General features: G+C 49.5%; 1 pseudogene; it reads left to right on the top strand.

The window, feature by feature from the left end:
• Positions 1-9,328: 9,328 nt before the first annotated feature.
• On the top strand, positions 9,329-9,443 carry LOC114810962 (annotated as a pseudogene).
• The last annotated feature ends 840 nt before the right edge of the window (positions 9,444-10,283 follow it).

Consider the following 10,283-nt stretch of genomic DNA (forward strand, 5'->3'; position numbering starts at 1 on the left):
CAAAATAATTAAGGTAATAAAAATATATACAAATGAGCATAGTGAATAATAATAATAATGTTGGTATTTGTTAAGCGCTTACTATGTGCAGAGCACTGTTCTAAGTGCTGGGGTAGACACGGGAATTAGGTTGTCCCACGTGGGGCTCACAGTCTTAATCCCCATTTTACAGATGAGGTAACTGAGGCCCAGAGAAGGTAAGTGACTTGCCCACAGTCACACAGCTGACAAGTGGCAGAGCTGGGATTCGAACTCATGACCTCTGACTCCAAAGCCCATGCTCTTTCCACTGAGCCACGCTGCTTCTCCTGCTGAGGGGAGGGGAAAGGAGAGGGGGAGGAGCAGAGGGAAAGGGGGTTTAGCTGAGGAGAGGTGAAGGGGGAAGGGGGAGGGAGCAGAGGGCAGAGGTGGAGTAGAGAGGGAGCAGAGGGAGCAGAGGGAAAAGGGGTAACTCAGTCTGGGAAGGCCTCTTGGAGGAGGTGAGCTCTCAGTAGGGCTTTGAAGAGGGGAAGAGAGTTAGTTTGGCGGAGGTGAGGAGGGAGGGCATTCCAGGACAGTGGGAGGACGGGGGCCAGGGTGTGAACAGGTAATAATGTTGGTATTTGTTAAGCGCTTACTATGTGCCGAGCACTGTTCTAAGCGCTGGGGTAGACATAGGGGAATCAGGTTGTCCCACGTGGGGCTCACAGTCTTAATCCCCAGTTTACAGATGAGGGAACTGAGGCACAGAGAAGTTAAGTGACTTGCCCACAGTCACACAGCCAACAAGTGGCAGAGCTGGGATTCGAACTCATGAGCCCTGACTCCAAAGCCCGAACAGGTGACAGGAGGTGAGTGGGAGAGGAGTGGAACATGCGGGGTGGGCAGTAGAAAGAGAGAAGGGAGGTGAGGTAGGAAGGGGCAAGGGGATGGAGGGCCTTGAAGCCCGGCTACGTACATAAGTACAAGGGTGAAGCAGAACGGAGTGGGAGAAGAGGAAATGAGGCTTTAGTCTGGGAAGGTCTTTTGGAGGAGATGTGCTTTTAATAAGGCTTTGAAGGTGGGGAGAGTAATCATCTGTCATATGTGAAGGGGGAGAGAGTTCCGGGCCCGAAGCAGAATGTGGGCTAAGAGTCAGATAGAGGAGATGTGGGCAAGATAGAGGAGATTGAGGTATAGTGAGTATAGTGAGTTGGCATTAGAGGAATGAAATGTGTGGGCTGTAATGTAGAGGTAGAGCAGCAAGGTGAGGTAAATTGGGGCAAGGTAATTGAGTGCTTTAAAGCCTGGTAAGGAGTTTCTGTTTGATGCAGCAGTGGTTGAGCAACCACTGGGGGTTCTTGAGGAGTGGGGAAACAGACAGAATGGTTTTGTAGAAAAATGATCCAGGCAGCAGAGGGAAGTGTGAACCGAAGTTGGAAGAGACAGGAGGCAGGGAGGTCAGCAAGGAGGCTGATGCAGTAATCAAGGGGCAGTAGCAAAAGTATTTGGATTAAGATGGTAGCAGTTTGAATGTAAAAGAAAGGGTATGCATTCATTAGTATCTACTGAGTGCTTACTATGTGCAGAGCCCTGTACTAAGCACTTGGAGTGTACAATTTGGCAACAGATAGAGACAATCTCTGCCCAATGACGGGCTCACAAACTGTTTTCAGTGATGTTGTGAAGGTTGAACCGACAGGACTTGGTGAGAGATCGAATATGTGGTGTGCCCCAGCACGGGCCTGGGAGTCTCAATGCAACCCTGAATTGCAAGGATTCAATCTCCTCAAAGTCAGGGGAGGCTCTGAGGGGAAGAGGTCGGTGCAGGTGGGTGACAAGGAGAATTCCATAGTGATACTCTCGTAATGTGGTCGTGGTGGAGTAGATAGATCATGGGTTTGAGAGTCAGAAGGACCTGGGTTCTAGTCATGAATTTGCCACTTGTCTGCTTAGGGCAAGTCACTTCACTTCTCTGTGCCTCAGTTACTCCATCTGTCAAATGGGAATTAAGACTGTGAGTGCTATGTAGGACAGGGACTGGGTCTGACCTGATTCTCTTGTATCTACCCCGGTGATTAGTACAGTGACTAGCACATAGAGCTTAGCAAATACTACAATAATAATTATTATTATTATCAACTCTCCTAATCAGTGGCTAAGGGTTGCTTTCTATCTCACATCACGAGGACATCATCATTATCATCACCCTTGTACTCATTACTTAATATCAGTATTTATTGAGTGCCTACTCTGCACTAGGTACTTAGGTATTTACTACGCATCAAGCACTGTTCTAAGTGCTGGGGTAGAAACAAGTTAATCAGGTCAAGTGCAAGTACCTGTCCCACATGGGGCTTATAGTGTAAGTAGAAAGGAGAGCAGAAAGCACTTGGAAGCACACAATGAAAATAGGAGTCATGACGCAGGCCCTGCCCTCAAAGGGTTTAAAGTCTAAAGAGAGAGACAGAAAAGTGGAGATTGTATACATAAAATGGGGAGAAGAGGGAAATCACAGCTCCCCCTAACAAGAAAAGTAGGCCAAATATGAAGAAATGGTTGAAATAAGCAGAGGTCCATACGAATGCTGAGAGGGTTGATGAGGAGCGATCTGGGATAACCTCTCCTGAAGGAGATCTCTCTTTAGCAGGGCTTTGAAGGTGCAGGAAGGACGTTAGTCAATTCATCAATTGTATTCTACAAAATACAGAATATAGAAGAAGATTTAGAAGGCGATCCCTACCCCCAAGGATCTTTTAGCCTAATGAGGGCACTTGAAGCACTGTGCCCTAGTGGAAAAAGCACATGCTTGGGAGTCAGAGGACCTGGGTTCTAAACCCAACTCTGCCAATTGCTTGCCATGTGACCTAGGGCAAGTCACTTAACTTATCTCTGCCTCAGCTCTCTCAACTGTAAAATGGGGATTCAATATCTGTCTCCCTCCCACTTAAGCTGTGAGCCCCATACAGGACAGGGATCGTATCCAACCTAATTAACCTGAACCTAGCCCAGTACTTATAACAGTGTTTGACACATAAAAAGGTACCATTAAAATTACAAATCAGGAAAGTAATAGAATATATTAGATGTGTCCCTATGTGCCACTGGGGTAAATTAAGTAATTAGATGGAGTGGAAGGCTGAAGGGCAGGGGGGGATAAAAGGTGGGGAAATGAGCAGATAATCAAGGAATGCCACCTGGAGGAGATGTGATTTCATAAAAGCTTTGAAGATGTGCAGAGCTATGATACATTGCTTGTGAAGGGCGAGGGAGTTCCAGGCAGGAAGTAGGGCATGAGAAAGAAGTCAATGATGAGAGAGAAGAGAGCATGGTGAGTCGGTTAGCTCGAGAGGAACAAAGATTGCGGGCTGGGGTGTAGTGGGAGAGGAGTGAGATTAGATAGGAGGGGGAGAGCTGATTGAGTGCCTTGAAGCCTATGGTAAGGAGTTTCTGCATGATGCAGAGAGGGATGGACAACCATGGGAGGATTTGGGAAGTGGGGAAATGTGCAGAATGATGATTTAGAAAAATGATCCAGAGAGAATAGTGACATGTGGACTAGGGAGAAGAGAAACTGGAGGGAGGGAGACCAGAGAGGAAACAGATGCAGCTTGCTGTCAGACTGGTATCTGACATGGTCTGCTGGATTTTCCCAGTTGCATCGGGGAATACCCCACACAGTTCTTAGGGGGAGAAGCTGGTCAGTGGCCAAGCCCCCAGGTTCGTACCGACCAGGACCTTCCTGGACTGGAGGAAGAAGTCAAACCACACCTCTGATCACCAAGGTTACTCTGAAAAGTTTTTTACTTAGTTTTGCCAACATTCAAGGGAGTGACACATACGTACAATCGCTCATTTCGCTCCACCAAGGGGCCAATACTAGTCTGTGGGCAAAGGAACCCGTTCTGCCCGTGTTTCTTCTTTCTACTTCCAAGTGCTGCTCCTGCAGGTGCTTCCCTCTGTGCCGCTTCTAAGTGCTCCCCTTGCATGCCTATTGCTACTGTTCTTGTCTGTCCATCTCCCGCGATTAGACTATAAGCCTGTCAAAGGGCAGGGACTGTCTCTGTTACCAATTTGTACATTCCAAGCGCCGCACGGTGCTCTGCACATAGTAAGCGCTCAATAAATACTATTGAATGAATGAATGCCTCCAAGTGCTCCCTGTGAGAGACTGTGTGCTTCAAAGCAACCACCTTTTATCCGCCTTATGCATGGCAGCTAGGGCTCCACTTGAAAGTCATCGATTGGTCCAGGCCCGCTACCAGATAGAACAAGGAGAGAAAACCCCACCACCCTCCATGCTCTGTCCCCACAGGCCAGCAATCTCCTGTTTCAGGTAGAGCCCATCAGTGTCTTCACAAAGTCTCTGCCTTTGTTGTTATTCATGGGATCACAAACAATAAGGTGGCTTATTATGGGCTCACCAAAGATGGCTCTGCTGCTTCCCATATACCCTGACCTTGGTAACATCATACAGGAAGTCGCCAATTCCTGCAAGCCCCTCGCCCCTACCCCCAAAGACCCATGCCTGTGAAACTCCATGCAATCATCTGGGATCCTGGGAACTTTCAGGAAAGCTGTCCACTCCAGGGTTTGGTGAGGTGAGCCGCGCATAATTGCACGTTCTAGTCTGGACGTGGAAACCCGTCACCTCCCATCTCTCTCTGCCTCCTGGAACGCAGCCCCGCTTGGCCGTCCCTCTGCACCACCCCAACCTCCCCTCGCTTCTCAGAGACTCCTGACAGCTGCCCATTAGCTGATCCCTGCCAATCCCTTGGCCGCCTGTTCCAGGACACGCTGCTCTGAACATATTCCACATTTTCCATTTGTCCTATTCCACCACCCAGATGGAAGTCACTAGCTCTCTGTTTGCAATCTTCATTACTTCCTAATGGCCCAAATTTCTTTCCTTCATTTTTCTCACTAAAAGACAGATTTAACAAATGAGTTCCTGATCTCATGCATTCTCCTGTCTTCATGAATCCAAGCCCGCCTCGTTGGTTTGAGGACTACTCTCCTCTTATCTCCCTCCCCACCTCTAGAACCTTGTGGCTGGCTTGAGCTTTTCCCACTTTTTCTCTGTTCTCTACCTCCAAAGCCAGTACAGATGAAATTTACAGTCATGTTTGACCTTCTAGGCCCCACCCCTGGCTCATCCTCTCTCCACTGTTCTGTCGCCTTGAGCCATTCACACCACCACCATTAGTCGACAGAGCCAAAAACACTTGGTTTTCCTCCCAGAGGCCCCATAAAAGGAAATGAGTTTAAGCAGCAGCATGAGGGATTTAAAGTAGAGAGTGGGAAGAACTTTCTGGGAGCAAAAGATGGGAAACTCTGGACAAAGCAAAAGTTTTCTACACATTGTGCAACCAGACTGGGGAGGCAGGGAGTGGGACTGCATGAGCTGGACTGTTCTTGTCCTAAGATTTGGGATTCATTTTACCTGTTGGCTGCTTCCTGGGAAAAATATAGGCTGGGAAAGCTGATTAATGACTGGGATGACTTTTTCTGTATTTGCACAACTGACTGTGGCCCACCCTCTTCTGTATATTGTCTTTCAATGGTAAAGGACAGTGCTCTCAAACACTCTCTCTCTCTCTCTCTCTCTCTCACACACACACACACACACACTCTCTCTCTCTCTCTCCCCCTCTCTTTCTTTCTCCCTCTCTCTGTTCCATGGAACTTGGAGTCAAGAGACTTGCTTTCTAATTCCAACTCTGCTACTTGCCTGCTGTGTAAATTTGGGCAAGTCACTTTATCAACTTGTTCCTGTTTCTTATCTGTAAAATGGGGATTCTATAACAGTTCTCCTTCCCCCTTAGGTTGTGAGCCCTATGGAGAGCAGGGACTGTGTCCAAACTGATTGCACTGTATGTACCCCAGCACCTAGCACAGTGCCTAGCACACGGTAAGCACTTAGCAAGTATTACCACCATCATCATCATTACTATTATTTCCAGCTCTCTGCAGGTCTCACTGCCAACAGGAAATCTGGGGTCCCTCGGGCCATGCAGATGTCATGGACACTCCCCACTTCCCATCCAGCCAGCACCACTGCAGTTATAGTGGAGCAGAAGCAATTGGCTAGGATGGGGTCGGGGTGGGAGTTTCTTTGATCCAGTTCCCCAGGACACTGAAAGCCTCAGAGCAGCTGTAGCCTCAGTGGGGGCTGATCACACAGGACAGGCTATGTTGACCTACATCCTGGAGGAGAGACTGCCGATAGGAACTGAGGTGGCCTGCTGGGATCACTAGCAGGTTAATGAGTGGACAGATCCCCTGGAAGGGAGCCTGGGGACTGCTCCCTGGGCTGGTATCGTTACTCTCTCTTCCTCTTCCTGTTAATATTGGTGCTTCACGACCCCTCTGGGGGAGATCCTGGTGGTCTTGCCCCAGACACTTCTTCCCACGGGTGAGCAAGAGCACAGGCTGGGTGGGTCCACGCTGAAGAGGTCGAGTCTCAGGCCCCAGGGTAGGAGGCAGGAGTCACTGCCCAGTGCCCAGGTGGGATGGTGGGGTGGTGTGTGTGGGGGGAAGGAGGGTGGCGGTGTCTGGGCAGAGAGTATGTCACCAATCTCTGTGGCTCTGGGGCAAGATCTTTCTCTCCTGGGGGCTGTCCCACAAAGATCTGGGACAGAAACCATCTTGGGCAAGTTACTTTCCTTCTTTGGGTCTCAGTTTCCTCATCTGTAAAATAAGGTTTTAAATTTCCCCTGCCCCCTTAGACTGTGATCCCTGTATAGGATAGGGAATATGCCTAGTTTGACTGCTGTGTATCTACCCCAGTGCTTGGCATATAGTAAGTACTAAACACAAAAGCGCAATTATTATTATCATATTATTATTTTGTTATTATTGTTATTATCTCCCTGTCACAGTACTTCCAAATGGCTCATCTTCTGAAACAGCCATCCCTGAGGTGGCTAAGTACAGGCTAGAAACTCAAGGACCATGAATTTGCTTGGGTGGCTTTGCCGAAGTGGCTGGCTCTCCCTGGATCTGACTCTGTTCTTCAGTCAGCTGGGGGACAGTGGGCAGTCTACCTGTTGCCTTGAGAGTTGGCAGACAGTATTTGTGGTCCAGGGCGAGTTAGAGGGAGAATGGCAGCCTTCGGTATCTCTCCTGGTGCATCCCAGCTCTGCCACTTGTCAGCTGTGTGACTCTGGGCAAGTTACTTAACTTCTCTAGGCCTCAGTTCTCTCATCTGTAAAATGGGGATTAAGACTGTGAGCCTCCCGTGGGACAACCTGATTACCCGTGGGACAATCTGATTACCCTGTATCTACCCCAGCGCTTAGAACAGTGCTCTGCACATAGTAAGCGCTTAATAAATAACAACATTATTTTTATTATTATCATCTCCCCCATCTCCTGGCTGCCCACAATCAATCGCCTCCCTGATTTCCCTTCAAATGTCCCACCCCCTTCCCATTTAAAGCAGGGGGAGGGTGGGGGAGGGAAAAAGGGTACCTCTCGCCTTTCCCTGTTGGTGACTGGTCACCTTGGGTTCAGCTAGTGCCTGCCACAGTGAGAGCTGCAGAGGGCCCAGCAGGGGCACTGTGGAAAACCACAGGGTTAGTCAGAGGTGATGCCACCTTGGCCCCACTCTCTCCTTTCCTCTCTCTCTCCTCTCCCTTTTTCCTTTCTCTCCCCTCTGGCCTCTCTCCTCTCCCATTTCTCCTCTCCCATCTTTCCCTTCTCCTCTCTGCACTCCTCTCTCTCTCTCCCTGTCTCTTCTCCTCTCTTTCCTCTGGCCTCTTTCCTCTCTCCCCTCCCTCCCCCGCCCTCCTCTTCCCATCCCCTCTATCATCCCCCCACATCCCCTTTCTCTTCTTTCCTCTCTCATCTCTCCTCTCCTCCATCTCTTCTCTCCTCTCTCCTCTCCTTTCCCCTCTCTCCCCTCTCTCCCTTCTCTCTTCTTCCCACTCTCCTCTAGCCTCTTTCCTCTCCCCTCCCTCCCTCCCACTCCTCTCTCTCTTCTTATCCTTCCTCTCTCCTCTTCTCCTCCCCTGAATCCTCCACCTTTTCCCCTCCCTTTTCTCCCCTCTCTCCTCTCTTTTCTCCCGTTTCTTCTCTCCTCTCTCTTCTTTCTCCCTCTGTCCCCTTTTTCCTCTCTGAACTCTCCTCTCTCCCTGGTTTCTCCTCTTTCCCTTCTCTCCTCTCTCCTTTCCCCTCTCTCCACTTTCCTCTCCCCTCTGCCCTTTTCTCTCTTCCTACCCTCCTCTCCACTTTCTCTACTCTCAGCTTTCCACTCTCTCCTCTTCCTTGTCTCCTCTCCTCTCTCTCCTGCTCCCTCTCTCCTCTCTTCCCCCCCTTCCCCTCTCTCTCTTTCCTCTCCCCCTCTCCTCTCTCCCTACTCTCTTCTCTCCCCTCCACTCTAGTCTCTCCCCTCCGCTCTCTCTCCTCTGTGCCCTCTCCCCTCTTCCTGCTCTGTCCTCACCCACCTCTCCCCTCTGCCCTCTCCCTTTCTCTCCCCCTGCACCTGGGCTGAGTGTCCTTGGTCTGAACCCAGCTCTATTCCCAGCTGTGATGGGCAGGAGGCAGCTGACCAGCTGAGTAAAGAGAGGATGGAAATGGGAAAGTGAAAGTGACATTGCCACTCATCAGAGCAAAGGAAAGTGAATTCCCTGCTCCTCGCTAGGGACAGGAGCCGGGGAAAGGGAAGAGCCAGCATCTGCTAGGACACTGGGGAAAAAACGCTGTGAAGCCCACAGGACTATTACTCAGTTTGCTTGACCTCTGTTGACCAGAAGAAACCCATCCCTTGGTGGCCAGGCCCCCCCACCCTCTGGACTCTGAGGGATTCTCCATGCCCCTCTCTGAATCTCAGACAAGAAAGCAGCTGAGGCTCGGCTGGTGCTGGGGGAGGCGGTAAGGACGGACTTGACCTGCCCTTGGTTGGCTGCCGATGGCTCAGCATTCAGAGGGCATGATGTCCTTGGATCTGAGTGGGCCTGGCCGGGACCAGAGTCTGATAAAAGACTCCTTGATGCCTGTGACTTAGGAATGGCCCAGCCCTAAAGTCAGGAGCAAAGAAGAATATAGGCCTTTCCCTTATAAATATAGGGAGACCATCACAGTGCATGAGAAGACAAAAGAGACTGCGGGGTTGACTGCAGTAAGAAGGGTCAGTTGCTAGCCTCTAGCAAACTTCCTCTAGACTATAAGCTCATTGAGGGCAGGGAATGTGTCTGTTTACTGTTGTATTGTACCCTCCCTAGCACTTAGCAGTGTTGTGTATCCAGTAAGTGCTTAATATATATAACTGACTAGACAACTGTCCAGACCCAAACTTCGGAGGCCAAGGATGCCACTGCATGCAGAGCACTGCAGTAGATACAAGACAATCAGATCGAACACAGCTCTTGTCCCACATATAAGGGGGAGGGAGAACATATACTAAAATTGTAATGATACAGAGACGATTAGCATGGCATCTACGCAAGAGTGACATGCAAATTTGTGAAGCATTCCATATTTTTCAGTTTACTTGTACTGATATCTGTCTCCCCTGCCCCCCAGCCCATCCCCCAGCCTGTGAACTCATTGTGGGCAAGGATTGTCTGTCTTTAGTACTTTCTTGTATTTTCTCAAGCACTTAGTACACTGCCCTGCACATAGTGAGAGCTCAACAAATGTGTTTGAATGAATGAATGAATGAATGAATGAATGAATGAATAAATGAGTGAGAACTTGTCTGCTGATTCTGTTGTATTGAGCTCGTCCAAGTTCTTAGTACACTGCTCTGCAATAGTAAGTGCTCAATAAATACCAATGATTGATTGAGGCTGGGTATTCATCCCCATTTTACAGATGAGGTTACTGCAGCATAGAAAAGTAAACTGTCCAAGGTCACACAGCAGCCTAGTCGCGGAACTGGAATTAGAACCCAGGTCCCCTGACTTCCCGTTCTATGCTTTTTTCATTAGGTCACCCTGCTTCTCTGCTCACCTGTTGGTTCTGACAACACTTGGGGCCTCACAGGAAAAGACAAAGCTGGAGAGCCTTCCTCTCCCACTTCTCTGGCCCATCTCCCCCAAAGTCCCCAACAGGAAGGAAGTGGGAAATGATGCAGAGCTGATAGGTCTGACCATTGTCTTCAACAGGAAGGAAGTGGGAATGATGCAGAGCTGATAGGTCTGACCATTGTCTTCAACAGAGAGGAAGTGGGAAATGATGCAGAGCTGATAGGTCTGACCACTGTCTTCAAGGCCCTGCACCTGCTCTCTCCTGCTCAAGAGAGTCGACTCTCTTCTCCCAGCTTGCCCCAGCTTGCACTCTCTACTCCAGGAGTCTTCTAACTGTACATTGGCTCAGCTTTC

This window comes from Ornithorhynchus anatinus, chromosome 3 (assembly GCF_004115215.2).
Source record: "Ornithorhynchus anatinus isolate Pmale09 chromosome 3, mOrnAna1.pri.v4, whole genome shotgun sequence".
NCBI lineage: Eukaryota > Metazoa > Chordata > Mammalia > Monotremata > Ornithorhynchidae > Ornithorhynchus > Ornithorhynchus anatinus.